Genomic DNA, 27,795 nt, shown 5'->3' on the forward strand with positions numbered 1-27,795 from the left:
ATCGATGGGAGTCTCTGCTTTTTACCGTATGAGTCATAGTTTGTTGTGTTTGCATTTACAGTACAAGGGGTCTCTACGTATGATTGTGAGCACATTTTAAACTGTCATCTTCTCCCAACACAAATGATATTTTATATAAACGTTACTTTTATGCCACATGCACTTGTAATAATGATCTATTTGCTCATTCTCATTCAACTCACTCGTGCCAGAAATACAATAGATAGAGATGTGAAGAATAAATACTGTATATGTAGTGAAACAGTTTCTCTCTGGCTTCACAGAAGAACTGCTGAATTAGTGAGAGGGACTTTAATTAAGTATTAACTTCATATACCTGATGGGTGTTTCACTGGTCTGTGCTCAATGTGTAACTTTTGGCACTTTAGGCACTCTGGCTATAATGCGTTTATCAGAGGTGTTATGCTGAGTAACAATTGGAAAAAGTACAGGAACAACTACACTGTGTAGCTCAGTAGAACTAAAAGGTGCTGCAGTAATGGGTGATATAGAAAATCTGTGTGTGTTACAGTAATTGGTGGAATTTGAAACCTAACAAATTAAATTATACAAATAAAAATGATCTTAATAAGTAGGCCTTAAAACCTTGACAGGATTTGTGTGTGTGTGTATATATTGTAACTGATCACCCAGTTGATGATTTTTAAAAGTGAGCTCTCGACAGATTATAGGGAAAAAGACTAAGCAAAAGCCATCACTTTGAAAACCTCTTATTATTCCAGCCTCCAGGAAATGAAATGGTGAAATTAAATGTATGCGTATCTTAGCTGGGAACCCCCTGGGCTTCCTTGAAAGACCAGAGTGAACGCGCGTGTTCCCTTGTGACGCAGGTTATACAACAGCTATATTTATTCTCATGTGTTTTCTCCCAGCGGAACCGGGTACGAATGTGGAGCGGGAGACATAACAAGCTACGATGCCAAACGCTATCTTTATAGAGAGACCAAATGAGTGTTTATGCAAACATGATTAATAGACCCACACATTCATCTGGAGCAACGCGCCGCATTTGTCTGGCACGCGTGAACGTGTAATTGTTTCGGGAACCAGACGCGTTTCCGTGCTCGTCCACGGACACAGTGGTGTTTTGTCGCCGTCACTTGGCTAAGTTGCTGGAGTCGCGGCGCGAAGGGCGCTTGGCGTGATCCACAGTTTGGCGCGTGTGCGCTGGGAGCAAGTCGCACGTTTCCCCCCGTGTTTGTAATGACTTCATCAAAAAGCCAGTGAGGAAAAATTTACGTGCGGCGCCTCGGACTCTCCACGTGTCCAAGGTAACGCAAGAAAGTGAGACGTTGTTTTTGTAAAGTAGTCTGTTAAACCGAGAAACTGCTAGAAATAGATTTCACTATGAGTGAAAGTTTCAGTTTCAGGATAAGTGTCTATATATTTTATTTTATTTTTTTGGGGGGAGTTTGAATCAAAATGGAAATGAGGAGTGATGACCTTCAGTCGCCCGTCTGAGTCAACTGAAACAAGCTCAATTTGTGGAATTGTAACCCCAGAAGATTTTCCTCTCAACAGCAGTTTCTATGTGGTCCAGCGCATAATTCAAGCGAAGATGAAATTGAGTTGTTTACCTTTTTTACTTGTAAATCATCCACGCATGCTTTTGCGTTACGGTAACACAATTTATCACCTGGACCCTGTGCGTCTGTGGAAAATGTTGGGTTCATTCCAATTAAAAGTGTGGGAAATGTTATATCGGAATATGATTATTCATTCTCGAGCGTTGAGACTTGAGCGCCGCAGGACGCGTGGTAGCTTGGTCAAACTCATTTTAGTTACTGGACTCATCTTTTCCAAACACGTAAAAAAAAAATATGATTTTACTCACACGTTAAAACGGGAATTAGAGTTTTGACATCTTGACAAACTTTCTCTGCATTGATTCCATCTCACTGGACATTCAGTTGCTGAAATTAGACGCCAAGTAAAAATGTTCAGAGAAGGCTTTAATGTTTATAAAACCAGTTATTGCATTAACATCTGTGTGGTAGCTAGTGGTGCCCCCAGTGAGCTTTTGTGTGATTGATTAGAGCATTGAATGACTGAATGGAACCACAGGAAGTGCTTTTGTTAAACTTACAATTATCATTAGAAACATTACAATTGCTGTAGGTTATTTTTCGCCCTTTATTATGGAGTGAACCACACTTATTTATTGACCTCCTGTATTGTGTTGCCATGGGAAATTACTCAATATAGTAATATATATATATATATATATAAATGTCCAGAATCCAGTTATATCAAACTGGGAACACCTGGATTTCTGTTATTAGCATGCGTCTCCCTTCTGGTGTGCGCCCTCACAATCGGCGCAGTGCTCGGAATGAAATACCAGACGAACGGGAGGATCGGGTGGAGACGTCAGCAACGCAGCCATTTAAAATACGCCGCTTCATACGTGAACTGGCAAATAGCACGACACAACACACGCCAGCATTTCAGGAGACAAAGCGCTTTAAAGGGCTCCAGCAGTAAATTGTGTTTGAGTTTTGAGACTATGGAGACTGGAAGAGAAGGGAAGGAAAAATGATATTTGAACTACTTGTGTACATATTTATACTCACTTCTTTTATTAATAACAAATATTGTCATTTGGCCCTTCTACAGTTCACAAGCTGTCTGTATTTCTACAGCAGAGCACGAGTGTGTATTATTGAGCAATTTCAAGCATTTTAGAGAAGATCTTCCCTCCACAGTCTAGGAGCACTATACTTCATGGTCTAATTGGGTTTTACAGGCAACAGATTCTCTGCATGAAAGTGTTTTGCCATTATTCTGCAATTTCCACCACTTACGTGAAACAAATAAATACATAATAGCAGTTTTTATGTGCAGATCCAGTCCTATCAGTGTCATAACCTGAAGCAGTGACGGTAACTCCTGCTGCAAACGTGGCCCATAGCAAAGAATTGACTGTTAAGCCAGTGTGTGTGTTTTTTTAGCATTCATTGTCTTGATAAAGTGACGACCGTGTCCTGCAAATGTGAAAATTTCAATTTACAAATGTCGCAATTAGCAATGCCCGACTATTGCTGGGCTGCATTTGTTGACTTTTTGTCTCATACCTGATCCAAAGCCAATTACTGTATGATGTGGCTGAATCGCTGTGTCCAGGCCGTTCTTGGTCTTCTCAGCGCCATGTGCCCTTTACACCACATCAATTAGCCACTACGTTTTATGCTCCAATTGAACTTGACTCAAACTCTGCAGATTATCAGTGGCAGAGCTAACGGTTTCTGGCCTAAATGGAAAGGCGTCCCATTGGAATAAGCCCGGCTGCCCTTCGCCGCTGAAGCAGCTTGAGAATCAATTGTGAAGTGACATTCGCTTTGTGGCAGTGTGAGCCTGGCTTTCAAAGCGAGGACTTGGAGAACCGAGGCGCCCTCGTTTTCAAATAAGGCAGTTTTGTTAATTGTGGAGCAGAAATAAAGCAGATTGGCGTTCGTCTGGTGAGAAGGAGGGCATAATCAGGCGGATCGGACACTGAGGAGTGGAGACAAGGGCCATTATGCTCTTCCAGTGCAGACTCTTCAGAGGAAACGATAACCGGGGCTTAGAGTGACAGAGTAATATCACAAACTCGCCTGCACGAGCAGACACCTTCCTTTGCTGACGAGGACATGAAGTGGAAAAAAAAACCTCTGGGTTTAAAACTTCAATTTGAAGGGAAATGGATGTCTGCGCCGAACACTGCTGACTGCTCCACTTCACCCTCTACAATGATATTAACAGACAGTAATTAATCAAAGTTTTACTTTCTAATTGAACCCAACTTTCGATTTGTGGCAAACGAGAACCGCTGACATTAGGTTGTGATGATTTCATATTATGCCAAATATAATTATGTGCATGTCAAGAGTGTTGTATTACCGCTCCTTCTAACACCATGTCCTCTTTTAGAGCCACTGCGGTCATCTTCATTGCGAAAATACTCTCCAGACAGCAGAAGTGTGGGCGGCAGAGATAGCAGGGAGGTCAGTGCATTGGCTGCCTTCACCAGTCCCACAGCATTCAAATATGAGCCTGACTATCTCGTCAGAATAACTCTGGAGGATGATTTATTGGTTCTGTTTGCAAAATCATTAGCAATAAAAATGGAACATCAGTGCACTATTGAAATTTGCAACGGGGGAAACAGTGTCTAAATATATACGGTACACCTTCCAACGGTGCAGTTATTGTGTCCTGCCCGCTCTCCTCTTCTCAATTTGGAGAGACAAAATACAATTAGATCGATACAAATTTCTGAGTCGGTCGTGTCAAGCGTTATGCAAATAAATGGAGAAAATAGAAAACTGAGCCTAAGCTCAAGTCGCGCAACAGTGAGAAAGAGAAATCAATAGCAATATGAGCTAGTCGCACTGCTCCAGGATCAGTTTTCTTCATGTGCACAAAGTGCGTCGCACCTGTTTTAAAATGGAAGATTAGGCAACATCTGGCTGCTTTTTCCTCCAGACTGGCGTTCCTGCAGCCATCAATAAAATGTGTGTCACTCAGCCCATGAGTGAGAGCCTCTTAGCTGGTCACCTGAGGACAGGTCATCAGTCCAGTCAAGCAGCTGAAGTGCCAACCCTTCATTATATATTTCATTATATTCATTGGACCTGGCTCAGTACTGCAGCACTTTTTGGACTATTATGACAGGAGGTCTACTTGAATTCAATATTGGTTAAAGCCTCCCTGTGAGGTAATAATTAAATATTTAAGGCATGAGAAGGATGCTAAAATGCCTGACACCACCTGAAGTCACCCTTATACCTACTCCCTTCATTCTGCCTTTTTTTTGGTCGAACCGTTTCTCTTTGAGGAAGTGACATTTGTAAAATATTTAGTGTGTGTGTGTGTGTGTGTGTGTGAAATGGAGAAGAAAAAGAAGCAGTATTATCCGGTTCAACCCACCGGTTCAACATACTGTAGATCTACCCGCATTAAATATTGGCAATGTTGACTCATGCAAAATGCAATTATTGCTAAATAATTTATCACGATATTAGTCAGTAGCTGGAAATATTCACATTACAATGCAGATCATTTTGAATTATTCAAAGATAGAATATTAAGTAAAGAGTGATTAAGCGCATGCAAGTTTTGCTGGAAGATTTTTATTGTGGTTCATGTGTTGAATGCAACATTAGCTGAGCTGCTACAGGTCCGTTCGGTAATGAAAATTCCAGCTTGTTGCTGGTTGTTGGCATTTTTTCTAAAAATGTTAGTCATTATATTGCATTTATTAACATCTCGTGGCTATTAAACTGCTCCATGGTGTTAACTTAGTGAAGTGGATTTATATTTTGAATTGATTGTCACACTGTTACTAGTTGAGATCTTTCACATATAAATATCTTTTGTCATCACGTTTAATGAGCGGCAGCACTAACATTGTTGCTTCGCTGTGTGTACGGTGCCTGTAGGCGCGGACTGTAGCTTTCAGGTGTGTGGCGCTGAGATGAAATGTTTCACATAGCAAACACATTCTCACGATAACCTTGCTCGCACTGATGAAAAGAACATAGACATTTTTGGCATTCTTTCATTTGTTGTGCTGCCCGTGAAGACAGAAAAAAGCTACTTAAGGTCAGTGGAGATAAGACGCGGTGCTGATCTGGTGTTATTGATCCAAGGTCTGAAGCAGAACCGCTGTATTCAGTGCTGCCATATCTGTCACGTTCAGGTCTCAGTACTGTTGAATATCAGACATGTAATAACGTGTGTGTGTGTGTTCATATGCACTAAGCCAGTGTTTAGACACTTTGTGCTATAGGGGACATATGAAAACGATAGCATGGAGACTCATCCATGCTTCTAACACAAGAAATTGGGCTGTTATTGCTCTGTGACCTATTGCGCTCAGTCAAGATGCACTCATCCACCACACATTGGATGTTTTCAGTTCAACAGTCCCCCAGCATAGACGGGAATGATCAATAAGACCCACTCTTCCTGCCTCACTTCACAACTGTCTAGTCTTGCAGCCGTGGAATACGTTGACATGCAAAGGCATCGGGGTAAACAAAGGTATAATGGCAAAGGGCCCAGTAGGAGACTTCTTTAAAGCCTGTTTTCTTATTTGGAGTTCAGCTACTAATATTCCTCGCGCCTGTTGAACACTTGCATCTCCTTTTCATGGGAAGACCATGGGGAGGATCGTTTGCCTCCACCCCGCTTCACCTTCCTCCTTTTGGGCCGATGCTCAGTAAAGAGACGCCGGCTGTGATTTGTGCCCCACCTTTTCTTTGGGATCTGTGCAAAGGGAAATTTTTCACTTTAACTTGCAGTCTTGCTGGGCAACCGGCATCTTTGATTGTTATTGACAGACGGATGTGGAAACTATTATATTAAACAGCTCTTTTGCACCCTGTTTTTTTCTGGCCTGTTCAACTGGATCAGCTTTCGATTCAATATATTCTTTCATGACAGCAATGAAGCCTTGACCTTAAACTAACTCCGAACACTGACGTCTCCCTACTGGATGTCAAAAAGTATTATTCATAATATTGTTAGTGTTTAAATGCACGTATAAAGTCAAAACAAAAATGCTCCTATACTGTAGTGTGTTTTCATGTTAAGGAAGATACTGATTATGTATTATTGATTCATATTCATTTCACTATTCAATGCCATAACACTATTTGTACAACTTGCGAGTTTGTAACCACAGAAACAGATTTTCACTTGAACAATTGACTGAATGTTGACTTTAAATGAGTTGAATTTGAGCCAGAATAGCCTACAGCCACGTTATCTGTCTGACATAATTATAAAGTACTTAGTCAGGCTGGGATGGTTTAAATAATAGATCATTCTGAGAAAACTATTAGGGCCGATAGTAGTATAGACTCGTCTATAAACATGTTAATAGCTGTAGATTTTTGGCTGATAAATTGGGGAAATTATGTTCACATGGGTTGGAAACGTTTGAGGATAAAGACAGAGTCAAATCGACTATTTGTTTCAGTGATTTGTTGATTTTTCTATCTAATTATTGTTTTTTCTCTTTACTCTCTTACTTCCAGCATATGCTGACCTTCTGTTTCATATTTATCACATGCTCTGCTCAATGTCAGAATAATTAGTGCCAGTGATCGATAAAGGCAGTGGCTAATTTACGGCCTTATAAATGTTCCCTGTTATTATCAGCTACATGTCTTTTCATTAGGCGCTGCAGACTAAGTGTACGTGTTCTTCTCCACAGCTGACTGCTGCACTGCTGCCGCTGCTGCTGCACAATTCTTCACCCATGGCTTCACACAGATCAAATTTAACATGATTTTCATATTGTCTGATTTCTATCTCTTTGAGGAGTGGAACGAATACACGTCGACACAAGCCAGTTCATCTGTTTGAACGATCTACGGCGGCTGCCTAGAACATATTGCTCAATGCATGCTAAAACTGGCTTCGAGATTATGATTAAAATCCAATATTGTGCATGTTTCCCATGTTAAATTTGCAGAATAACAATTTTAGATCTTGAATTGGCAGCAGATAATACAAATGCAGCCTGTGGGGAAATAGAGCCATTTGCTCAGGAATAGTGCAGGCAGCTCCAGGGTATGGAACAAATATGTGTTTGAAGCTTTTATATTTCTGCGCATGGGTTTGAACAGTAGTGTTACGGGCTATGAGGATGCACCGGAGTTCAAACCTTCAAGGTGAAAGCGGGTTTCCGCTCCAAAGTAAAGGCAAAACTGTTCAAACCTAGCAAGGAGGCAAGATGCTGGTTCCTCATCTATGTCCTTGTGGTACAAGAAAAGAACTCCTCCTGACCTTTCTGCACAAAAATCCTATAATTTTGATTATAAAGTTTATTTCTTTCCACTATATATGTTGTCTGTTATTTCCATCTGTAGCCGGGAGGCTTTGTGGAAGGCTGAGTGTGCACATTTGTCAGTGAGGAAATTATGGGCTGGATGGGAGACGGAAGCTGGGTTTGCGTTGCTGTCTACGTGTGTGTACATGTGTATGGGAGTTGTGTACTTTCGCTCAACGGCGCGCTAGACACCGTATTTGATCATGCATTTCATAATCATTAGCTCGGGCCTTGGCAGTGGCGTCGGCCTCTCGCAGGAGTTCACTCTTGCTGCAGTTGTTTATCTGGCTGTGCTGCTGCAGACAGCTGTAAATAAATGAAGAAGGAGTAACTCCTGAGGGAGTGTGGGGACAGTCGCGCTGGGATTTGCTGACTAGTTTTGTTATGGTACACTCGCTTCTGCATTTGTTTATTTCTTTATTCATAAAAGGTGCCGTTTTTATCCATGTTTCATTTATTCATTCATCACGCCACAACTTCCTCTTACATTAATACCTGTCATGATAATAGAGTTTTCCTTGATTAATCTTTCACCCGTGTTTTTCGTTACAGTCGGTATTGCAGCAGCACCCTACTTATTTAATTTGAGAAACGATCTGAAAGCAAAAAAAACAGCATAATAAATGTTTTCTCCTTTGGGACGCTGGTATGGGCGACATCCATCTTTCTGGAGCTGCAACGCCCCCTACGTAAGTAATACGCTCACATGTGTGGGTGCACGCGTGTTGTTAGAAGGTGAATGGTGCATTGTATTTGTGTATTTACGACTAAGAAATAAAAAGAAATGTCACCAACAGCAGTTACATAATCAGACTTCAAGTAAACACTACACAGTGAGCTCAGTCTGCTTTATGATCCCAGCTACAGCTACAGCTCTGCACTGACACTCTTCCTCAGACTGAACCACGAGGAGGTGGAGCTGACGATAATGTCTGTGGTATGGAAAACAGAAAGGCCTATTCAGCCCTGGCTCCCGCATTACAGTTAAGCTTTGCATTCGCCTAATCCTTATTGTCTACAATTAATGAGTTTCTCTCATATTGAGAAACATGCAAATGGAGATTTCTGGTTGTGAGACTGCAATTATGGAAGGAGCTAAGGGATATGAGACCCTAATTATGTGCTATCATTATTGCCATGGCTACTGCTACAGTTGACTTAGTATGCAAGGGTGGGAAGAGGAGTATGAAATATTATGCAATGTAGCGGCATCGTGTGATTTAGTAATCTAAAATATTAAAGAGGAAAAACTGTACGAGGTGTCGGTCACTTGATGACATACTGTTCATTCGTGCTTTTAACTGCAGCTACAGTCATATAGAATTTTTAGCAAATTGCCCTGGGAGGAGAGGACGCGAGCCCACGAGGCGAAGTTTAATCCAAAAAAAAAGGTTGAATCAGGCAAAACAGACGCAATGACAAACCTGATTTGGTGTCATCCCGTCCTGCACAGTGCAACTCGGCACAAAACACAATGTTGTATTGTCATGGAAATGTGACACTGCTGCATTCACTTACAGTATGAAAACACAAACACGGCCCGTGCGCACAGGCTCGCACAGGTTCATGACTATTCCACATTAACAAAGTCACTTTTGTCAGCTCCGGCATTGAATCTAATCTGCTTTGATTTTGCGGCAGACAGAGCACGCACGCCCCATTGTGAGTGCCATCATCTCAAAAGAGCTTAGTGGGCAGAACTGCTATTTGACAGAGGATAATACACAGTCTTACAGGCACAATCGATGCGCCGCGTCTCAACTGGCACGGGCTGCTGTTTGCATTCCCCGCGTCTCTATATCCCCTCGCCGTATTCAAATGAATAGGCGATGCCTATCACAGAGCAGCAGCTCCACCAATCCTCCGCTGTAGCATCTTTGTGTGTGGGCATTCATTCCCGGTGAAATCCGCGCGCCGGGAAGACGCTTCAGATGTATGATTTGTGGAGCGGTGTCGCCAACTCGCTGTGCACTTTTAACTTCAATGTCATCCACCAGTAGATTTCCCTCAGGGCTTAACTGATTTGTAAATGGCGCTGTTCGCCCCCTTTGTGCTGCTTACAATGTGCCTTTGAAAAATAGAGAAAAATATAATAAGTTCTATTCCCTTTTATCCTGCATTGTGCCACTCTGTGCACCTGGGGAAGGGTAGCACTTGCATGATAAGAGGGGTATTGAAAGGGAGGCTGACTGAATTCAATATTTCAATATTTCCCTCCATCTACCATTCAGTTCTAGATCTGGAGCACACGAAAAACTTCCTGAAATTTAGTCGTATGTCTTTTGACCCGTGCTCAGCGATCATTACTTGGCTGCTAACAATCAGCATACTATAATACTAAATTCATTAATAATCATCTATTATTTATTAATCTTCCTCTATATTGATCGCGAATGTGATTAATGGGATTAAGCCCACCCCACGTGAAACTCCTATGTATTAATCATAGGTTTAGCGCACAGCATGACGCAGGAAGCGACAGGGCCAGGACCTCAGAGGGGCGTGAGCGCCCTAATACCACAGAAGAAAACCTCACCACATGTATGAACACTGATCACAATGATCACATCAAACTGGACGACTCCACCTCCAGCACGTTCCCATTTGTGAAGTGTGTGGAGGCACATGTTCCATAATCTGCCATTGCTCCAGAAGATCCCCTGCTCACACTCCCAGGCACAACTGCAAGGACAGCTCTCTTCCCTAAGAGGCCTGTGGCGAGCTAAGCCCAGTCCCACCGCCAGAGCCAAAGGATTCTGGGTAGGTTAAAGCGGCTTTCCTGCCGCAGCCACTGTACCTTCAAAGACCAGGAAGCCGTGCGCGACACGGGGACACGGGATCAAAGGCCCAGAGAGCTTTTGCTAATTAGTAAGTGGGAATCCTGTAAATGCACCACAACCTATTGTGTGCCACTGTCACATTTGCGATAGCAAAGGGCCGAGCAAAAGAGGCAATCAGAGAACACAGGCAGGCGAAAAAGAGCGAGGGAGAGGAGGATGAGATGAGTAAAGAGACGTGCACAGTTGTGGCAATGTGTTAAAGTTAATTTTCTGCTGTGGCCAAAAGTAAATGTCACACGTGGGCACTAATGTAACGAACGCAAAGTCACAGCACCTCGATCCCCTCTATAACCAGCTCCCACATCTGCTTCATTCATTATCATTGCGGCATCATCAGACACCATCTAATTAGCATACCTTAAATGACTTGGCCACATCCTGTGTGCTAAATCGGGCAGTTTGACTGTAATTTAACATGCAGTACCTCTGACAGGCACTAGATGGCGCCAGGGAAGGTGAACTGGTTTCTTAATGTTTAGCAACATTTAGCTACTGATGTCGCTAACCTAATAATATTTTACATAATGCGGTCTGTACCAAGCCTACATCATGGATGACTGCTAATCCATTTAGCAAAGAACAAGCTAGCTGATATCCTAGCATGACCTTCTTATGAGTGGGTGAAGATTTTCAGTCAAATAGCAGCACTGAATGAGCAACAGCGAAGGAAGGTGGAAGAACAAAGGTGAATGTTTGTGTCACGGCTCCACAGAACACTGCTCTTGGAAAGGCGGCGCCCCTTGTTGAGTAAGGCCTCGGGAGCTCTGGACCTTTTTAGAATGACGTTATGCATCCAAACATATTCTGGGTGCGCAGCCGCTGAATCAAGTGGATAAAACACTGACAAACAAAAGGAAACAGCAGGGGGTCGAGTCAAAGTGCCTACGCCGCACATGCGAGGAGTCACCTTCTCGTCTCCCACCTCCACAGCGACCTGACAGATCGTTCTAATTCCCCCTCTGCAGACCCCCCCCCCCTTGCCTCGTGCCTGGGGTGGGACCAGACTGGCAGTGCAGCGGCCAGCCTTTTGTCAGCACAGATTGACTTTTTTGCCCCATGAGGCGTCGATGCGCTGCACCTGACAGGGCGATGGCTCCGCACAGTTTGTCCGCTTGTTAAGTCTGACACTGACAAGAAGCGACTGGGTGCGAACTGACACACAGAGGAAAAAATCCGCGGCCGAGCAAATATTTGATGATGTGATTTTTGCCGGATTGCGGATGGAAGCCGGTGTTGACATTTGTGTAACATCTGCGCAGCCCGGTCGTCAGTCTCCTCTATTTGTCTTCCTCTCCATGTTTTCACAGTAGTAATACAGTAGGAGAAATCTCGGCTGTTTATTGCTTTGCAGTCGGGACATTATTTTGCAGAAAAAGAATCATTACAGTAGGGTGGCATAGAAATGACTTTCATTTTCCTTAATGCTGCGATAAGATAAGAAAAACTCTGCAACACTGAACGCACAGTTTCTCCCACAGAGCTTTGGTAAACAAAGAACTATGTGTTTAAGAGTCATGTGGAAAATATTAAACATTGAAACACCAATAGGGGACATACGACAGAATGCATTATTCATTTTTTTCCATTTGGAAAACATCTACAACCTCTAACAGACTTTGAACCAGAGATGAACTGGAACTATCTCTGTGCAAGAGATATAAGGTGTCACTAAGGGGACAGAGGAAAGTATGAAAGCGTCCAGATGTTTGAAAAGGGAATTGAATGGTCAAAGAAAAGATGAATTGAATGCTAAATAACTCCCTTTAGTAATCGGCACAAATACAGGACAATGTGCCATTGGCAGAGGGAAGGGCAGAAAAGAAAGGAGTGGAGGATATAAAAACGCGGCGCTGTTGGGGTTTTGTTGTCCGCCAACAAATTCTGGAGTCATCTCAGAGGGACCACCAGGACACAGTTAAATAAGGAGGACTTGTTCTTAATTGAGATTAGATTTCTGTTTTATCTAGATGCCACATCAAGGATCCTTTAGTTCCAGTCTGAATGGCGCCTCATTGTGGTCCATTACGTGGTTGATCGACCGTGTTAATTTAAACTGCATGCCATCATTTAGCTCGTATAATTCTTGCAGAATGCTACGCTGAGCTCCCGTGGTATTAACAAGTGTCACAGGGTGGAGAACTTTGAGCGTAAGAGGACAATCAGAGCCTGTGAGTGTGTGAAATGTGGAGCAGGGTAAACACTGGTAGCTTGTGTTGCACATGGTGGTCCGGGGTCACACGGTGGGTAGACCGTGGTACTGACAGCTTGTACGTAGCCCCCCCCCCCCCTTTCGGGTTGCAGAGAGTGCCTTTTAGTGCAATTACATGGGTTTCTACACATCAATTAGCAATCCAATTAAGTCCTGATGTGATGAATAGCGGCGAATGGGAGTGGTGGAGCTACTGATCTCGCTAATAATGATCTTGCCGATTACGCTGATCAGTCAGTGACTAAGAAGACAGACACGCCAAGGTCATCAATTAACTTGGAGAAGGAGCATTAGGGAGCGAGGGGCTGGTACAGCGTTATCGTCTGTAAAATTCTAAAGGGGGGGTGTTTTCCACGTGATGCCGATCCTTCGGCACATGTCGTCATGGTGGAAGGCAAACTTTAACACAATAGTCTGGATGCAAGAAAACAGCTGGCTTGGCAATATGCATATGCACGTTATGCACGTTTAATGGCCGATCAAGACTTACTCGGACGTGGAGCTTTCGTTTTTTTTTTTTTTTTTTTTTTACATTTTGACAGTTCGTCGTCGATCATTTGCACGTCTGCTCCTGCTGCAAAGTCAAGCAGGAGGATGAAGCCATTATTATTCTGACTCATGAGTTTGAATACTGTTGAGCTATTTCACCCTTCTCCCCTCATGCCACCTTTAGCGCGCCGAGCACCTTGCTAATATTTGAAGGTTCACGCATACTTGGTTACTCTGGGCCACTGGTTAATTCTATCTGGGTCAGTGACTCTAATGAATTAGATTTCATTCCATTTCACCCTCTTTCCTCCTCCCATTTGTCGGGCTCTGATTAGATATTTTAGAACCCGAGCAATGCGTTTCTTACAAAGCGAGCCTGTGGAAATTAAATTATTCTAGTAAGGGCGGAATGGGGCGGTGCATTTACTCAAGTACTGTGAGTACAGTTTAGAGTACTTCTGTCCTACGGAATGCTACTTTTTTATTCCACTACATAGTAAAATTCTGGTTACTTTTAAAATCTGAATTAAAATATAATTTGCTAACAAACATCTATTTTAATGTGGATTCACCACTCAGGACAGATAAATACAGCATCAGCTTCTCTGTTCAAACTGACTCACTGTTTTATGAGCAAGACCTTCAGTAGAGAAACATCCTAATATCGCCTTGTATTGTAAATCCTTACCAGATGTCAGTATATGAATTCTCATATGTCAGATGTCCAGCTCTAGATTCAAATAATATTGTCTTGTGTAATTGTTTGTCCCATTCTTGGAGTCACTAGGAAATTTCTGTAATAGTTTGTTTGTGCACTTCTGTGGCCGAAGGCGTCATGATTTGGGTTTTCCGTCCTCTCCATCAAACTTTTTTGACTCAAATTTGCCAAAATGTCTCGGGACAGACATGCACGTAAGCTGCAACTTGACTGGCTGGCGAAGGCACAGACTGTTAACTTCACTGTGCCGTTTTTGTTTTACATGAGAGAACGTATAATTCAAACACAACAAGATCAACAGAAGAGCGCTTAAATGCATAAGTGGGATTGAGAGGAGCTGCAGGACCGAGGGCTTCATTCATCTACTCAAAAACGCTTCCCACTGGAGACCAGATTAGCGTAGCGCCGTGTTGTACCTCTGTCATTGCTTTCGCCCTTGGCCACAGACATTCTGTCTGTTCAAACATTCCAAAAAACATTTTTGGCACGACGTTGTGTAATGGAACGTAATGGTTGTGTCTTTTGAATTTAGCTTAAAAGGAATGAGTAAAGATTCAAACGCAATTACGCTGAGCAGCAAAACTCATTTTATCCTCCAACACCGGTTCCATTTCATTAATCCTCTAAATACTTTATGCACAAAATCAGTGCATCCACCACCAGTAACATTTGGCCTGTACATCTTTATCTCCTTTATTTGCTTTCCTGCAACTTGTCCTTGATTTTTTTTCAGTTTACACTCAAAACATGGTTGTAAAATCATTGATTTTAAAAATTGCTGAATCAAAATTGCTGGTTTTGCTCTTTTTCTTCTCCACATATAAGAACTTTTATAAACCAAACTTTTTTATTGATAGATTCTATACAACCTAACGGAGGCTTAGAATTTTTAAATGTTGCAGTAGACATTTTGAACCAATCAAAATGTTTAGCACTGCATTTCCCTTGCATACATATCAGTGTATGAAGTGGGGGCTGCTTCAGTTTGGACGAAGAGTTGCTGCTGTTTTCAAAAAGACAACAAACTGTATCTTCTGGATTGTTTTCTTTTCCCATTAACTGCAAATCATAAGGTTTATTTCACCATGCATAATGTTCTTGAGGTGCAGGACGGGAGTGGGGAGAGTTAGCGGCTTCTGTGATTGATGTGGACTATTTGTCTCTGAAATAAAATTGACCTACTCTCTGCACAGCTGCTGGATGCCACACATACAGAGAGAGGAGGAGGCTGGAGACTGACCAGAGCGTAGCAGCGTCATCAGCTTAACAATGCATCTTCATGCAAAAATGCGCATCTTCATGCAAAAAACACTGGATTGCATTCCAGAACTTCCTTTCGTTTCACCACTTATACAACAATAAAGAGGACAGCGTCTCTATCCGCGCTCAAATGGTCCCAAGTTTAAAGTTGAACGCGCTTCCTGCCAACCCCCCCCCCCCCCCCCCCCCCCCCCCCCCCCCAAGTGGAGCGTGGCTTGGAAGCAGCTGGGTCGGTGGTGTTACGTGGGGGTGCGCATCGTCTGCCAGGGAGGCCATCCATCAGGGAGACTGCAGCTCCCAGAGGCAGAGTCTGCAAGCGCAGCGCCTGGCCCGCTGCTGCACACACACTTAGCTTGCTCCAGTTATGAGCAGCCCTGCACAGAGAGAGAGAGACACACACACACACACACTCAGCAAAGCGCTCACAGACGTGAGGAAGATCGGAGGACAGAAAAGACTTAATGCGAGTCAACCAAACTTGGCTTTACGCCCCCAAAAAGTTTATTCTGAGGCCGCGAATATTTATCCTTTTCATCATAACATCAAAAAGAAATCATTAAAAGAATAAACAGTGCCTGAAGCTGCTCTACCTGTTACTGAAGGCGTGCAGCTCCACCACCCTCTGCATGGGCACCAGTCTATGCACGCGCACGCGCCACCCGCGTCTGCAGGCCCCTCTGGGGCCACTTACACTGTAGCACAGCTGGCGAACATGTGAGCATCCATGTTGATTTGTGGATATTGCTGACCTGCTTCTGTGTGCAATACGGCATGCTGATATGTGATTTATGGTTTAATTTTCTACTCTATGCCCTTATTTTTTATCTTTACTATAGAGAAAGTACCACCCATCATGCTATCATATATATCTGTTTGTCTCATCTATCGCTGTTGTGAAGTATTTATATGTTGAACCTCTTTGGTCCTCATAATGAAGTGAATTATCGTCCTGGAACATTTGATTTTAAAAAAGCTAATTTACACACAGCGCCGAGACACGTTTTGCATGATTACGGCTGAATTTATTTTGCTTTCTTTATGCATTCTATTTCCTTAGGACTACGTCGATCATCGTTCTGCCTCGTTCCCTCAACCACAGTCAAACGAGGCTGATTCTCCGTCGCTCGCCGGAGCAGTCGACCAGACAGACGGCTGTGGAACGTTTCAATAATCTGGCAAAGGGAATCCTCCTACAAGTGGGGACATTTGCATATTTTGTGAGAGGGTCTATATTGTCAAATCGGATTTGAGGGAGCGGGAGGCTTACGGTGGGAACACGGCGTCTGTTTGTGCATTGGTTTGGATGCAGAGGAAACGCAGGCGTTACGGCGTCATCAGGAACTCACCAGGAGCCTCACGTCTGCCATTTGTCTTTGATATCGCAGCGCGGCCCTGTGATATAAGAAAACATATCTCGGTGACATGTCGCATGCAGGAAAGTGTGAGGTGAAAGAGCTCATGAATTCCTACCTTATGAAGTTATTATGCATGCTCCATTATTCATCAGATGAATTATTAAACTCAGCCGATTTATGTTCTTCACTGTAGCTGCAGCACCTTCACCCTATAGGCGTCCTCCCCGGGTCACGTTTAATTGCAGAAGGATGTTCCTGTTAATGGTAGAGTGGATTCCTACAGAAAATTATGCGCATCACATTTTACTGACGTTACAACTCACATGGGTGTAATTAGGCGTGTTACAAGTTGTGTATTATCTTTGTGTTGGCATCTCAGTGGCGATGCCACGTTGTTTTTTTGTTTTTTTTTATTGTGGTCACATGTGCTGGAAACTTATATCCCCACAGTGAGTCGTGCAAATTAGACCAGCGTGGTGCGACATTGTGCGTTTTACTGTGTCGCAGAACAACACTCGGGATTATTTCATTTCTGGTATGACTTCAGGTGTGTGTGTGTGTGTGTGTGTGTGTGTGTGTGTGTGTGTGTGTGTGTGTGTGTGTGTGTGTGTGTGTGTGTGTGTCGCAGATTAAACAAAATAGAGCAGATCATTAGAAAACTGCGCGCTAAAGTCAAAGCTGTTCTGTAAAAACCCTCGTAATTGGCTGCGTCCTCTTCGCATAGTTGCAGCTGCCGCGTGCTCTGCTCCTCTCACGTCACACGTGCCCGTTGAGCGCTAACAGACGCAGACTGTATAAACGTCCTGCACACGCGTTAACGCGGACCACTTCCATCACTCTGCTTGAAACCTCCACGTTGACCTGCTGCCGCGACCGCTGCTCGACGAGGAGGTCGACGTGTCGCGTTTACACTAATTAAATGTGCAAATAAGACGTGAATGAAGTAAGTAAAGGTTGCGCTTAATTGGGAAAGGTTATTTTGCAGAAGTCGATTAATAAGACGTTATTGGCTGTTTTAGACGGCGTTGTTTGGCGCACGGAGACGTTCATAATGAAAACATTTCTGGAGGTGTGGAGCGAGGAAGGTGTCCGTGATAACAGCGATGTGCTGATATTAGCATTAACATCCGCCCACATTCCGGCAGGTCCGTCCGCACCATCAGCGCATTGTTCGCCTTGTGCTTTTTGCCATTACTTGATGGGGCCGACCCGCGGCGCTTCTCCCGTAAAGTTTCTGATCGTATATAATATGAAAATGTGCCTAATTACTTGGAAGGCCGCGCTCTCCATTTTCGCCGTCACTTAGCAACAACGCCTGCGTCTCCCGTTAAGGCGTGACGCGTCGGCGCATGTCTGTGACCATCGCCTCGGGGTTTCAATGCTCTTCAAGCCATTTTCCATTGTATTTGAGTTTCCCCTCTTTCCGGTCTCGGTCTCCGCGCGTTTAAATGTGTCGTTTCATCTCCTCGGCTTTTTACCTTCTGTCGTCTCGGCCTCCCCATCACACCCAGTGCCCGCAGAATAATTTAGGAACTCCACTGGCCTGGAAACGGTTTTCATGCCTCCTCTCTTTTATTCTTCACTGTCAAAACTCGAGAATTTGCATCGTGTCCCTTAAAACCACAAGCATTCTCGCTTATAGCGCTTAATCAATAACGCATTGTCTGGGTGCGGCGTCTTAATTGCATGTTTCCACGGGCTCATTACAAAACGGCCATTAATGATCCTTATTAGCGGCATGTTGCCTCTGCTTGTTTATAAATGTCAATGAACTCAATCCCCCCCGCTATAAATTATGCTGCGAGTGGCGGCGCGACGCTCCCGACTGCGTTCACTCCGGAGAAATCACCGCGCGGCGCTCTCGACTGCGTCTCGCCGCGTTTATGCGCATGACCTCTCTTTCGCTTTCCCACTTCGCCGCCGTCGTTCTCCCGCGACCCCCTGAACGTGTCAGAGTGGCCCGAAAAAGCCGCCGATGGTCTCACACGACCATTTGTTCTCGCGCGTTTCCGTCGGTTCGTTCCCCGCTGCCTCCTCTGTGTGCGCGCGCCGCCTCCTTTTATGAACCGACGCACGCGTCGGCGCGTGCGTGTCACATCTTTAATATCGTCACAACGCCGCTCCAGACTTCTCCTTCCACTCTGCTCCTCGTCGTCGCTGCTCAGTAATTCAATCAGCGCGGTGTTGGTGTAATTACTGCGGTGTTCCAACCCCACTGGTGTCAGTGAGGGTTTGAATCGGCCATTAAACAAAAAAAAAAAAAAATGCTGCGAATAATTACACACACCGCCGCTCCCCTGCAGGGGGACCTTCTTTTTAGTTGCTGAGAGAATGTAGCGTTGCATAATATATGATGTGATCGCAGGCTGCTTTTGATTGTCTTTGATGAGTCTCTCATTGAATTCTTCCATCTCCTTTCCTTATACAACCATCTCTCCCCTCATTCTGGGATTCTCTCAGCACCTCCTTTAATATTTTACCAAATTGCCCAAAGGGTCGTTCTCTCTGCATCCCAGGCTTTATAATGTATCTCTTTAATCTCACGTGTCCATCTGTGATATTCAGCCTTGCCGTTCAATTCTTTTATGACTAAAAGTTTAGAAAATCATCTCGTTCATCACGTTCAATCGCTTACATATGTATTTTGCAAGCTCCAAGATACACTGAGGAAATCCATTAAATTCTGCGTACTCAACTTTTTGACACCATGTGATTCGGTTCGTTGCTTAGAAAGTTTTAAAGGCGGCCCCATGCTGAGCTGCTGGTGAACGACAGGCAAAACTCATGCATTTAGGAAATATTCTGAGGCTAAAGAGACGAACAGTCAGTGGCAAAAGCAACGAGGTAAATTGAATTAGTTCGTTTGAAGCCTTGGTCTGGTGCCAGTTTCCTCTGCATTAAGAATTCCAGCTGCGTGAAGTTTACTTATGAACACCCCTTATGAGTCAGGGCTTCAGTTCTCCCTCACTTCAAAATGACTTTTATTTTCCAACTCGCGCACCTGTGTGAGTTTCTTACAACTTAGCACCAAATCTCAGCTGGCTCCCTGTCTAAGCAGTAACATAAGTTTGCGTCCCGGGCGGGAAACCGGGGAGCTATGCTAAACTAACAAACCATGAAAGACACTGCAGACACTGTTGGTGAAGGAAGCTGTCACAGTGGGCTGAGAGGGAGGATTCCCCGTCTCTCCCCAGCGCGCACGTCCCCTTCAAATTACAACGAGGCTCACCGCATCACAAAGGGGGGGGGGGTGGAACCAGATAGGCGAATTCCCAATCCTCAGTTTAGCAGCGATTTGGAGTAGCTTTTCCCATCAGGGCCTGGCGGCGCCGGTTAACTCCCCCATCCGCTGAACAATGGCGCAGGGCCGACCCTCCCCGAGCGTTGAACAGCGTCAGGAGCGACTGCTCAAATCAGCCGGGGGGATCTCTCACTCCTCAAGCTTTTCAGTAATATGAGGAGGCGGCCAGGTGGGGGCGGAGGCAGCGGGGGGTCCGGACAGATAATGGAGTCCCGTTTTCAGGTAGAGGGTGGGAGATGCCGGGGGGCTTTCAGGCCGTAAGGCTGCATTATGTCTGACTCGAGAAGAATCCGGTCTGTTATTCCTGTACAGCTCTCGCAGGTGTTGGGGCGCATGAATAAGCTATGGGCTACAAAAGTTCCCCGGTCGCCGTCAGAACAGCTAGAGGTGGGGGCCGCGAAGAGATGCATGCAATTTTATGGCTTCTCGCCGGAACGCAGGCGTTTCCAGGGGCCCGGGCTGTCACTCCCACCGGACGTATCAATTAGAAGCGCGGCGTTGCCCGTTAAAGAGAGGGAGGCAAATAGGACGGCGCTTAAGAGCGTTCTATCAGGCGTAAATGTCAAAAACAAAAGCGGCGCCGTCACAAACACAGAGCCGAGTCGCACCTTATCGCCGAGATAGAGCGCGCTCTCCCGACGCCCGAGTACGAGCTATCAGGAGGCTGGCGCTCCATTCCCCCCACGGTGAAAGAAAGAGAAATGCCACCCAGGACGGATGAATGACGGGCGAGTCCTTTCCATTCATGAGGCTGAGGATGCGCGCGCTGATCTGCCGTCACGTCTCCCCCTGATTGAAACGTGTTTGTGTGCGCGAGACGAAGGAGCCCCAGAAAAAAGGAGCGCCAGGAGTCTTTTTTGCCCTCCTACATTATTATTCTTCTGGCCATGTTTTTTTTTTTTTTTTTTTTGGTTGAACAGTCCCACTCTGTCCCTGTTTATCAAGCCGGCGTCTCCGTTCTTTCAGCCTACTTGCATCATGGCAGGTGTTCCTCCAGAAATGAGCCCGATGGCCCGTCCTCCGCTCCTTTCACCAGTGCGAGGGAGGAAGAGGAAGTGTGCGCGCGCGCAGCTTCTGCATAACTTAACATTTACGTCCATTCCCACCCAGATAATATATGCACTTCATATACCAGCGAATGCTCATATGGTGGAATCACCTTCGCAACACGGGGCGCGGGGCCTTTACGCATGCAAATTCTCTGTCAGCGCACAGTATGAATGTGAGAGCTAAAAGGTTTACAGCTCATTCAGTCAGTGCCTCGCTCTAAATGCTGCCAGTCCTCAATATCCCATCAACTGGAATAAAGTGCAGATTTGGGGTTAAATTAGAATGAAATGTGACCTCATGAACAGAAAGTGGACCTAAAAGTGGAAGACAAGTAAATGACACTATGTATGATGTTCTGTTATTACCAGCCCCATGCTATTAATTAATTAATTAATTAATTAATTAATTAATTATTGAAGGATAAATAATAAAACTATTAAATATATATATATAGTATATCTGTTGGTTTGGTCCTTTTATAGAGACACTTCCAGTGCTTGATCTACTTATTTAGCAAGTCCAGCATCCGGCTTTCGCTTCTCTTCCCTGGTGGACTGATGTTTTGGGACGTCACCTGACTTTGCCTTAAAAAAAGGAGCTCTGGACGCTTCCGCTGCAGATGTGACTTGGAGCCCGCGGCCGACTGGTGCGCTCCTCATTAACAGCCCTATGAGCCAGCGGACCGGGTCGGAGCGCCGCTCTCCCTGTTGCTACACGCACGCCGGCTAATGACCCGCCCCTCTCTCTCCTCAGGCTGCTGAGGAACGCGGCTCCCGCTGAGGCCGGCTACCTGTTCCACTGTCGAGGCCTCTCTCTCTCTCTCTCTCTCTCTCTCTCTCTCTCTCTCTCTCTCTCGCTGTCCCCTCAGCGGGTTAATTGAACCCCAGCCCTTCAGTCTGGTTGCTAGTTACACGCTGAACTCCCTCATTATGCAGTCTGTATGTAACACGCTCCCAGGGGACGCACACACTTAATTGGCAGACTGTTGCGCGGAACCAGTTGCGTGTTCGCCGTCACCTGTTCCCACTGCGCCGTCCTCTTCCGGCACCCGGGCGTCCTCAAACCGAGCACTTTGTTGCAGAAGCGCGTCTGTTTCTCCGTCAGCCACCAGCCGTCCCCGCGCTACCTGCTCAACGCGCCTCAATCTGCCATCGCTCGGCGGAGCTGGAGGGACGTGGAACAAGGGGGCGAGCGACGGCGGGGGAGAGAGAGGGAGGACGGCTGAGAGGAACGAGTCTGAGCGGTTTGTTAATTGTCGAGAATACTTAGCGGACTCCTTCCCAAACATATGACAGGCCCACCTGTTCGCTTGCCAGTCTCCCTGGCGCGTGTTGCAATTTGGAGATGACAGTCTCCCTGAGATGCTGGCTGCCGCCCTGACAGGCGGGGGAGAAAACGAGCCGCACACTGCAATTCTCCCAATGTAAATGATCAAATCGCAGCTTGAAAGTTTTCCTCGTTCGTTCCCAACGTGACAGGTCGGCTTTGATGCTGCAGCCAGTTCAAGGCCAAATGGTGATCATTTTATTTCAGGACTGATGTACTTTTATACAAGTGCGAGACTCTCTCTGTGCTGTGTCTTTGTTGTTCTTATTTTGCCTTGTTAACAGGTGAAAAATCCTCCAGGGACGCGTAGAATCCAGGACACGCGGTGGCGCGAAGAGATGGGCTCCACACACTGAACCCCACAAATGCACGCGCGTGTAAAGTGCTGCGTCACTGCTCTCGTGTGAGTCTGTGAACGTCCCCACAAACGCTCCGACGCGTCCCAAGGGCGCGAGTCGGCCCGAACCAGGTTCGGACCAGCGCTGAACTTCATTATGAGCCACCGCCAGCGTCGCGCCGTCGCCCCGGCCTCAGCCACCCGCCTCAGCTGCACGGCACCGACTCACACATATGGCGCACGCCATCTGAAAACCATGTTCTCTAAACTGCTCTGCACACGTTGCCAAATATAGGCTGTGGAATATAGGCTGGTGATACATCTTCTCGACCCCAAGAGGCTCGTGAATGCCCACAACCTCTTCTCCTTTTCTCACTTGTGTACAGAAAGCGAGGCTTATTAAGCTCACCCATAGGCGTGGACATTGGCTTTTTCTGTTCGGAGCTGCAGGGATCGGGCTCTTCAGAGAACTTAGCGATCGTGCCATCTGGAGGCGGCGAAGTGTCGTAGCCGCCGATATCGATCATCTTTTTTACACTTTCACTTCGCAGATGGTGGGAGAAAAAATAACACCATCTGGACGCAGGTGTGGGAGCTTTGAAATTGAAAAGTGGCCACCGCGCAAATATCCTGAAGGTGGGTTTCAATTAGGAGCCGTAGTGGGTTTTCATGGCGGGTTTCAGTTTGTATCTTCTCACCTACAGATTGAAAATTCACTCACTTGTATTTGTTCACTGACTCAAAGCCCAAAGAAGTATTAGACAGGTACTTTATGCATATGAGAGCTATTTGTGCTCTCTACATCCTTTAGTCCTGCTTTGTATTTTGTGCAGATGCACAAACGCATGTTGCTCCTAGAAACCAGAACGATGCTGCCACCCAGAGGCCAACTTCTCTTACTACACGCAATAAAAGCGTCATATTTTATATCTTATCATAGTCATTATCATATTCATTATCAGTGTCATTATTATTACCTTACAGCCTCCGTTAGGAAATATTTTCCCCTTTCATCTCTTTCAGAAGCAACTGTCCAAGTTGTTGGTCCCTGCGTCCTTAGTGGCATATGTTTGCTTTACGGCTGCATTTGCACATTAGAGCACCCCATTAACAAATTGTGCTGGCATTTTATGTGAATATGAGGTTCATTAGTCATTAGCGTACGCAGCAGAGTTTGACCACTAGGTGTCACTGTTCACCGTCAGTCAAACCGTTGCAGCGGTTCACCTGCAGCTTTAGGCTCGAACGTGGGTCCTTGTTGTTGGAGTTGTTTGTTCAGTGCTGCAGATTTTAAAACCATTCTCACTAAGAACCAAGTGAGTGAGAGCAGGCACATAGGATTTATTCTTCGCACACACACTAATCAATAATCTAATCAGTAATCATCAATTTATGAACGCCATTGTTGGGCAGGTTTTGTTTTATTGTGTAAATACACCTACTTGTTTCACCCATATGACTTTTAAAAATTACTGTTTGTTTACAAAACCCGCTGGCTTTAATTAGTGGGATGATCAGAGCGTCTGCTGGCGTCCTCTCATTGGTGGACACCTGTGACGTGAGTCTTACTTAATACTTTGACATGCTCAAGTCCCAGTAGAGGAAGCTGTAAACTGGGCAATAGGGAAGTGACTGAATGGTTCCATCACTGACCGGCAGCGTTCCTACTGGCTTTGTTATGACTCCAGCGGAGCAGGACCTGACGCCTGGCATCGAGTGTGGAGCTGGAGGAGGGCGGTGGCCACAGCCCTGACCTGTGTGACCTTCACCTGCAGACTGTGACACGCCCCGAAGCTGCAGCCTGTCAGAGGAGAGGTGGTCATAAAGCTCCAAAACCTGTTCCTGGAGCAAAACAATGCGGGAGTCGAGCAAACACCAGAGTCAGTCTGGACTCAGATGATGGTTGTGTGTCTGTGTGTAAGAACATTGCGGGTTCATTTGCTGTCACGTGTGTGTGTGTGTCTCCAGGCGTCTGTAAAGAAATGTTTAGCCTTTCCTGTTGTGGCCTGACTTAACCATACATTAAGTCCAGGTTCCAGTCTTTCCACATTGCTGGAGCGCCTCATCAAAGTGGGCGTCCTTGATAACAGGGCTTCATGACATCTTGGCAGCGTTTACGGTTTGAGCCTCTTCTCTAGTTCTGAGAGTAAAAAGTGTAAGTTTCCAAAGTTCACCTCACAATCTAAACATGCGATATAATAAAACCAGTTTTAAAGCTCAGAATGTAACACTTGAATGGCAGTAACACAAAAGTAAGCTGTTCTGGCATAAATAAAATAAAACTAACTAAAATAGAAAAGCAGACTTATTAGTAAAGATAATTACTGGTTTAGAATCAGAATCTTGCCTGTTTGGTTTGTTGGATATAAAGAAGGACACGACACAAACATAACTGAAGTCACATGAGCCTTGATATCAGTGGTTCCTTGTGGACTCTGCTGGAACACTGCATGGAAAACGACGTGTGCGGCTGATGCGATGCAGGGGCTGCAGCTTTGATATGTTGCACATTGTCCGGGATAAAACACACACACACACACACACACACACACACACACACAAGTCCACGGCAAAGACGCTGCTGCGTGGTGTGCAAGCGCCTCGTTGTGGAGGTAACTGCTGAGAGCTGTGTTTACTACTGGAGCAATTTGTCCAACAACGAAACAGCGAGCGGGACCTCGTGGAGAAACATCAGCTCCCCGGTTTAAAGCCCTCACTTTACGCGCGTGCCTGCGCTGTGTATGTGCGTGACCGCGTGACCGCGAGCGCGCGGGTCACGTGTACACGCGCCCCTCTCGCGGCCGCAGAAAGGCGCATTTGTTTACGTTTTAGGGAGAATGTTTAAAACCGCACTCGCAGCGTTTTGTTGGTTCGCGCGCGAGCGTCTGTCAAGAGAGATGACGAAGAGCAGCAGCTCACGTGCAGAATGAAAGTGGCATCAGGTTAGAAAGAACGTACTGCGTTTTATGAAGGTTTTATTAGGACGCGGAGCCTTCGATCGGGAGTCCACGGACGCCGTGGGAGCAGCGCGTCGCGTGGCAGCGTGGGTGGTTTCAGTCCGCGTGGGACCGCTGCGTGACGCGCATCAGGCTCTGCCGCCAGGACGCGCTTCAGTACAGAAAACTACCGCGCGTCCTTCTTGCCCATCCATCATGGAATGGATTTAGGATCTGATCAAAGTGATTCTGGGGATCAAAGCGACCCAGTAGAGAGAGTTCTCCTCTGATCCCTGTTAAAAAAAAAACCCCACGTGGTTACATTTACATGTTTATGATATGTGACCAGTCCAGATAACAAAGAGTTGAGACCAGGAGTAGAGCTCTGGTGTCACAGGTGATGCTTTTTAGCTTCAGGGGAGGAACCGAATCCGAGCCGGAGTCCAATTCAAACAGGACCGAGTCCACCGGGTCAATCACCTGCTTTCACCGGGCAGCTTCTGTAGAGCCACGTTAACAACAGCTGCTTTCATGCATTTACGCCCTTTCAGCCTCTGTTTGCTGGAAGTGCATTCAGATTTGCATTCACAATCACTTCCATTTACCTTCAGGCCTTAACGCGGTGCAGTGAATGCATGTGCAGGAATCTCTATGGATGGTGCAAATTTTAGCTTGAACCGATGCAGAGGATGAGGCGAGGGATGGAGCGAGGCAGCATCAGGGCAGGAAAGTGGGAGCCGGTTGTGTTTTTGTGTTCGGGGGGAAGAGACTCTGAGGATCCATTGAGGTTAATCACTACAAGAAACTTTATTAAAGATTGTGGGAAAGCGTGATAATAGCTTTGTCTTTTGATTCGGCTCTGTGGTCTCTCTCTCTCTTCCTGTCTCTCTCTCTGTCTCTCTCTCCCTCTCTCTCCCACTGTGGCCTCACTGCTTCCAAAGTTCCAGCACATTAAAGGAGCTCGTTTCTATTCCTGCAGGTTTGATCGTCCCATCACGCAGTCCGAACCAGTCACAGATACAGAGGCGCGCGTGCACACGACTGGGCGTTGTTGGCAGCTCTTAAATGTCACCCAGACGCGCGGCAGATGCTGTTTTACGGAGGGTGAAAGCTGCAGCGCGTGCAGTCGAGCGTCGTGTGTGTTTATTGGCGACGGGACAGAGGTTGCGCTGTCATTTGCAGCTCTCCTTCAGAGGAGCAGTTACTGCACGTGACATTATCTCGGGCAGCTCCACTGCCACATGTACGTGCATGGAAGCATTGAAGGAGGCCGTGCGTCCTGCTGAACGTCATAATTGTCTTCATTCCTTGATCTGTGTCCGTCAGCGTATCGGCTGAGTCCATCTCTGTCATTTGTTCCAGTACAACCCCCCCCCCCCCCCCCCCCCCCCCCCTTTAAGTTTCTGCGTCTCCCTGACAACGTGGACCGCAGGACCCCCTGGGGGGATTAAGGTTCTTAACTCTGTTGTGAGTACATTTTAGGTTGCTGAGGGTCAACGAGAGCAGGGAAGAGGAGACGGCACAAACAGGCACGGGAGCAGAGAGAAAACTGAATGGTAGCGAGCAGGGGATGGAGAGGAGCTTCATGGGGAAACATGTTTTTAGAATGAGCTTGAAAGGGGGGAAAAACATAATTGGAAAAATCTGAGGGGGAAATGGCTATTTTACCAATAAGAGTGGTTTTCGGTCCTCTGTCACAAATGCAGCTCTGGTTGCCTTCTTATGAATGCAAAGCCTGTGTCGACCGGTACCGCAACCCTTTTCAGGTTAGTGCCTTAAATATAGCTGAGCCAGGTTGTTTTGTTTCGCTGACTCAGCATCAGTACAAAGTTGCAAGATGCCGCTTGGGACTAAATATTTCAAGGTGTCGTCTAAATTTCTGGGCTGTTGCCAGAACCATGAACCTTCCTGTTCTCTGTTTAAGACCCGACTCTTGCAGGAGTTGTGACACATGACATATTCAGGCCATGCGACATTTTCCAGGAGGCCGGGAAGATTTACACGGCGGGGGTCATTAACTGTGCAACCAAAGAGACCCTTGTGAGGCCGTGAAACCCTCTTATTGGAAGCGTTTGTCTTAATGGCTACCAAATGGCCAGAGCTCATTCGAGTATGATTTTCACATCAATTTATT

At 45.7% G+C, this 27,795-nt stretch overlaps 2 long non-coding RNA genes across 7 annotated transcripts in view; one reads left to right on the plus strand and one right to left on the minus strand.

The window, feature by feature from the left end:
* The window catches only part of LOC114856352 (uncharacterized), a 30,940-nt gene extending 14,386 nt beyond the window's left edge, over positions 1 to 16,554 (plus strand). Inside the window, exons 4-5 of one of the 4 annotated variants that reach the window (XR_003786044.3) lie at positions 7,223 to 8,529; positions 15,290 to 15,491. This is a non-coding gene — a long non-coding RNA (uncharacterized LOC114856352). Of the gene's footprint in view, positions 1 to 3,930; positions 4,222 to 7,222; positions 8,530 to 15,289; positions 15,492 to 16,413 lie in introns of those variants that run through there. The other 3 variants (XR_005897764.2, XR_008694828.1, XR_008694827.1) reach the window with 3 other exon arrangements.
* On the minus strand, positions 16,406 to 20,233 carry LOC114856353 (uncharacterized). Of its 3 annotated transcripts, none has more exons than XR_008694826.1 (4): positions 18,190 to 20,233; positions 16,827 to 16,988; positions 16,624 to 16,748; positions 16,406 to 16,546 (listed from the first exon to the last, which is right to left on the minus strand). It is a non-coding gene; the product is annotated as an uncharacterized LOC114856353 (long non-coding RNA). The 3 variants fall into 3 exon arrangements; XR_005897763.2 differs by having other exon boundaries at positions 17,981 to 20,233; XR_003786045.3 differs by lacking the exon at positions 18,190 to 20,233 and having other exon boundaries at positions 16,827 to 17,271.
* Positions 20,234 to 27,795: the final 7,562 nt, after the last annotated feature.

This window comes from Betta splendens, chromosome 5 (genome assembly GCF_900634795.4).
Source record: "Betta splendens chromosome 5, fBetSpl5.4, whole genome shotgun sequence".
NCBI classification, from domain to species: Eukaryota; Metazoa; Chordata; class Actinopteri; order Anabantiformes; family Osphronemidae; genus Betta; species Betta splendens.